General features: G+C 44.3%; 1 non-coding gene across 1 annotated transcript; it reads left to right on the forward strand.

The window, feature by feature from the left end:
• The first annotated feature begins 1091 nt into the window (after positions 1-1091).
• Positions 1092-1163, forward strand: trnaw-cca (transfer RNA tryptophan (anticodon CCA)). The gene has a single exon. It is a non-coding gene; the product is annotated as a tRNA-Trp (tRNA).
• The last annotated feature ends 4837 nt before the right edge of the window (positions 1164-6000 follow it).

Consider the following 6000-nt stretch of genomic DNA (forward strand, 5'->3'; position numbering starts at 1 on the left):
CATACGCCTCTTTTTTCCACTTCATCTTACTCTCTATCTCTCTTATTACCCACGGATCTCTGGCATTAGTTGCCCTACCTTTCTCCCTCGTTGGAATGTACCTTCTCTATACCCGAATCATCTTTTTAAAGGCAAACCACTGTCCAATTATAGTTTTGCCTGACAATGTTGGATTCCAATTTACCCAGGCCAGATCTGTTCTCATCCCACTGAAATTGGCCCTCCTCCATTTGAGTATTTTTACTAAGAGTGGACAAAGTCCATTTCCATAGCTATTCTAATCCTTATGATACTGATCGCTGCTCCAAAATGCTTCCCCACTGACACTTGCTCCAATTGGCCCGACTGATTCCCTTGAACCAAGTCCAGCAATGCCTCCTTCCTCAGTGGGCCAGAAACGTACTGGTCGAGAAAGTTATCCTGAACACATTTCAAAAATTCCTCCATTTCTTTGCGCCTTATATTATTGTTATCCCAGTCTATATTAGGATAGTTGAAATCCCCCGTTATCACTATTCTAAGGCTTTTGCACTTCTCTGTAATTTCCCTGCACATTTGCACCTCTATATCCGTCCCACTAGCTGGTGGCCTATTGAATACACCCAGTAGTGTAATCGCACCTCTAATGTTCCTTAACTCGAACTCAGTACCCAGGAGAAATTCCCGAGTTCCTGGGCACTTTTTATTGAGCAGAAGTTAGCAGCAAAATGTGTTTGTAGTGGGCAACCTGTAAAACAGAGCTCCAAGTATCGGTTTAAATGAAGTCCTGAACTGACAAAGGGGAGGGCAGATGAGGATTGAATTAAATCCCAATTAATTGAATCTAAGGTTTAAAGAAGTGAATCTGTCAGGAGCGGGATTCCTGATCCTGTGTGTGAGCTGAAACAGGATCGGTACCGTTCTGTAAAGAGAGAGCGGCAGGCGGCTCCCAGACAGGGCTCAGGCCGGGACTGGTAACTCACCACGGGCGGCGGCTGGATTGGAGAGCGGGGCTCTTGCGCTGTTGCTGCTGCTGCTTCCGCCTCTGAGAGTCCCTGTGGCGTTCAATACCGATCTCCCTCCCATGGATCCGGCTCAAAGGGTGCTGTATGGACCTCGTGGCGCAACGGTAGCGCGTCTGACTCCAGATCAGAAGGATGCGTGTTCGACTCACGTCGGGGTCATAAACATTTTCACGGCGTTTCAGTGTCTCGCTGACTCTATTTCACAGCGGATGGTGTGTTCACTATTTGTAAAATAACAATTATCGTGGAATCATACAATGGACCGTCCGACCCATCAATCCCGTACCTGCCTTTTGTAAGAGCAATCCAGTTCTTCCCATTCCCGGGCACTTTCCCCGTTGCTCTGCATTTTCCCCATCAAGTGTTTATCCATTCCTTTTTAAAAGCCACGATTGAATCTGCTTCCACCACCCTCACAGACAGCGCATCCCAGATTATAACTATTCGCTGCTTTAAAAAGTTTTCCCTCATGTTGCCTTTGGTTCTTTTGCCAATCACCTCAATTCTGTGTCCTGTGGTTCCAGACCATTCCGCAAATTAGAAAAGCTCTTCTTTCTTCATTTCATCTGAACCCTTCATGATTTTGAACACTTCGATCAAATCTCCTCTGAATTTTCTCTGCTCGAAGGGGAACAACTCCAGCTCGCGGCAAATGCGGTCAATTCGTTCCAATTCATTTATTTGAGCATTGAACAGACCTTGAAACAGTGACCATTGGACCCTGTTCCGAAGTTACTTATTGGTGCAGAATGCAAAACGTTCCTCCATTGGCTGGGAATCGAACCCGGTTTTCCCATATAGCAAGCGAGAATTCTACCCCTGAACCACCAATGCTCGTACCTAGAGTCCCTGCATGTGTCCATTTGGAATTCTGTCTGCACGAACATGGGGTTGACAGCTGCGATGGCCGAATGGTTGAAACGTTGGGCTCAAAAATTCCAATTGGGGTTTTCCTGCGTCGGTTTGAATTCTGTTGGAAGCGCTACTGTTTAAAGATCTCTTCAATGCTCAAACAGATTAATTGGAGTTAATTAACCGTATTTACCTCTCTCCCAGCATGACAGATACAACAGCGTGGCCGATGCTTTCAATTGGATGTTAAAACTTCTCTTGCAAGATCCGGAGACGGAATCTGTAACTTAAATTCTGCTAGTTTGCTGAACCTGACATTTATACACCTTATTTTCTTTGCATTCATCCCTCTATCTCTCCCTGTCTCTGGCTCTTCTCTCTCTGCGTTGTCCCCGATGGACTTCTCAGGTTTCCTTGAACGGCGAAGGCTGATGTAACCTGCAACACCAGCAGAGAAGGGTAAAGAAATAAAAGACTGAGACAGTAGGAAAAGTAAAGGTGCAAGCCAGCTGCTGCAGCCAATGCCTACACATCAATGTCTCTTCGCTCTCACAGTGAAACAAAACACTAATTTGATTGAAGTATACTTATGGTAAAGTGTATATTATCACAATGCCGAGAAGTTTACGTGTGAGCATTGGAGTTTGAGGGGTAGAATTCTTGCTTGCAGTAATTCTATTCCTGTAAAACTAGCTCCTGAAGTGTCGGATGGAAAGTATCCTGGCTGAGCGGTCGAAGGCGCTGGTTTAAATTTCCAGTTAAATCCCACGATTTGTAAATAGATGAAAATCATAGTTTGCGTCTCCAAAACCGCAGCCTCCCTCCTGTAAACAAGTAATACTAAACATCTCATCTGCTATTGTAACAGCGTAGTCCGGAGGAACCACATGGCAATTCAAATAAATTGATACATTTTCGAACATACCAATTGTACCTTCAACTCCGGTCGAAATGTTCACAAGCAAAAGGATTGTTTGATCCAGCTGAGACTCGAATTAACAACCTCGGCATTTCCCCAGAATCTACGGCATAAAAAGACCGCGCACTGACCGATTGCGCCGCTGGAGCCCGGTCACTCTGATCACCTGTCACACTCTGCTGGAAAGAATCTTAAGGTGAGATGTCCTTACCTGTGGAAACGTGTTCTGTCCCCGTGATGAAACTAATATCTGCACTTTCACTTTCAGCTTCTTTCACATCCTCTGCTCCATCGCTCTACAATCGGGTTTTCTGTGAACAGGTCAAAATGAACATTGCCAAAAATTCTGTCAGTGGTGAAATTTGAACGCAGAAACAACACAGACATTGGGTCCACGCGCTTTTGACCAACAGCTCAGGCTTCCATAAAACATGGCCACTGTTTAAATGTCCGTTTAATGCTCACATAAATGAATTGGAACCAATTGACCGCATTTGCCGCGTGCTGGGATTGTTCCCTTTGAGCAGAGAAGGTTCAGAGGAGATGTGATAGAAGTGTTCAAAGTCATGAAGGGTTCAGATAAAGTAAATAAAGAGAAGCTGTTCCCATTGGCGGAACTGTGGAGAGCCAGAGGACACAGATTTGAGGTGATTGGGAAAAGAACCAAAGGCGACATGAGGAAAAACTTTTTTACGCAGCGAATACTTATAATCTGGAATGCGCTGCCTGAAAGGGTGGTGGAAGCAGATTCAATCGTGGCTTTCAAAAAGGAATTTGATAAGTACTTGAAGCGGAAAAAATGCAGGGCTACGAGGAAAGGGCATAACTGAGTTGCTCTTACATAATGCCAGGAATCTTACAACACCAGGTTATAATCCAACAAATTTATTTTAAAATCACAAGCTTTCGGAGATTATCTCCTTCGTCAGATGATTGAATGAAAAGGTTCTCAAATCGCATATCTTATACGATGTTGGGACAGCATCACACCAATCAAAAGGTGTCGTTGTTATTCAAACAGGCCAGTCACGGAGAACAGCACGTCCCAGTGCACTCGATATACATTGTGTCTTTTACACAGGCAGGCAGAAAGAAACTCAAAATGGCAGAGAGAGAGAGAGAGAGAATCGTCGAGCAGAAGTTGATAGCCAAGTTCCGCACCCATGAGGACGGCCTCAACCGGGATCTTGGGTTCATGTCACGCTACACGTAACCCCACCAGCAAAAAGGGGGAAAAAATTTATATGTTTTTTTAAATTCTCTCTCTCGCATATTCCATTAGAAAAACGCCCAAAGCGAGAATCATACCCCTAGACCAACGAGCCGCTTACTAGAAAGCCCTGCAGCCGTTCCAAAATTTGACCATAGTCTTCAGCCGATCCGCTATCCTTTCCAACCGCTTCTGTCCACCCAATCTCGTTTTCTATTCCGATATACAGCAACATCAAGTTGTACACTACCTATTTCCAGTCACCAATATTAGCCTCTCTTTACTAAATTCGTTTACAATGTACGACTTGTTTTTTCAAATCATACTTTTCAGAATTAGTTAATCTGAAGCTACATTGGCATCTGTCTCGGCATCGTCAGAGAAGACAAGCTACCATAAGTCTATTTTACTCACATTGCTGTTTTCTTTCACTGTGAGGGCGAAGAGACAAAAATGTGGAGACATTAGCTACGAATTTATCAGCTGGGTTGCACCTTTACTTTTCCGACCGTCTCAGTCTTTTTTTCCTTTACCTTTCCCTGCTGGTGTTGCAGGTTAGATCAGCCTTCACCGTTCCAGGAAGCCTGAGAAGTCCATCAGGGGACAATATAGAGACAAGAGACAAGGAGCGATAGAGAGATTCATGTAAATAAAGTCGCTTTTTAATGGGTGGTTCTGCAAAGTAGCAGAATTTTAGTTGCAGATTGGGCAAGATTCTTTCTTGTGTATTTGAATTTTGCAAGAGTACATTGGGCACCCAATTAAAATTATTTTCAAAAAATAAACTGATATCGAGACAGCTGTTCCATTGAAGGCTGCGTGTTCAAATTACGCCGCGGTCACCGTTGCCATTCGAGCTGATAGGATTCTGGATCGGTTCCCGAATGAATGATTCATCTGGTTTTTCTCAATAAACAGAACCTTGCTCTAAAGTCTGCTTCCCCAGTTCCCAAATTTCAGGAAGGCCTCTCATTCTGCCCCCATCTTTTGATCTTGAACTGCGGTTGAAACGTTCGCAAAGATGGAAAAGAAGTCCCCAAATCGCTCCACGTGAATCACAAACGCTTTGGGAAGACGTTCAGTTCAAACAATCAGGAATTTAAAGGCACCTCAATGACCTGCACTTTTTTGAATGAGTTTTGTTCGCCTTTGCATTCGACCGTGAAATCGCTCTCGGTTTTCATCTCAATAAACCAGATTGTGACCGCCTTGTATCTGTCAGCGTGCAAGTGGCGCATTTGGGGTGAGCACGGGTCGTTTTCAACTTTTGAAATCTCACTAAGCAACGGAGAAAAGAAACGTGGCATCAAACTTTCCCTGTGAATGATGAATTGAAGTGAATATCGCTCTAAGCATATCTGGACAACTCGCAGTGCAGCCGCACAGGAGTTCCAAATCCACCCTTTCGCCGCTCGACCATTGGCATTAACTGAACTTTACTCTGGCCCAGTGTCACCGCGCTGAAATCGAGTATTTCTCAGACACACTTTTTCTTAACATCATAGTTACTTGTTTAATAGTGAAAACTGCCGCCCGCTTCACTGCAAGTGCAAGAGACAACTTTGTAGACACCGTGTAGTGTCACAGACCTGCTCGTTGGACCTGCTCATTTCATCTCATCTCATTTTCAGCAAACCTGAATATTACTGGACTGGAGAATGGAGAATCACAGCTCGAAAAAACAATCCTCTCGACCGCGACGGGACTGAGTCTTCCAACATACAGGTGTTTAATGGCAAGGTGAGTTTAATGTTCAGAAATAAGACAGCACAGATTTTCACTCGCGCAAACTTCACACCCTTTATTTTGGAAAAGTAAACTGATAGCACAGAGAGGCCATATTGATTGCTGCAACCTCAATTTTTCGCTCGTTCAATGCCCTATATTTGTGGTCTCTGTGGCGCAATTGGTTGTTAACCGAAAGGTAGGTGGTTCGACCCCTCCCAAGAACGGAAGGTCAACTTTTACCTTCAGATTCATGGTCTCGCATTTCCTGGTTTCTGGTGTTTGTTTTG

Source organism: Heptranchias perlo, chromosome 20, assembly GCF_035084215.1.
Source record: "Heptranchias perlo isolate sHepPer1 chromosome 20, sHepPer1.hap1, whole genome shotgun sequence".
NCBI classification, from domain to species: domain Eukaryota; kingdom Metazoa; phylum Chordata; class Chondrichthyes; order Hexanchiformes; family Hexanchidae; genus Heptranchias; species Heptranchias perlo.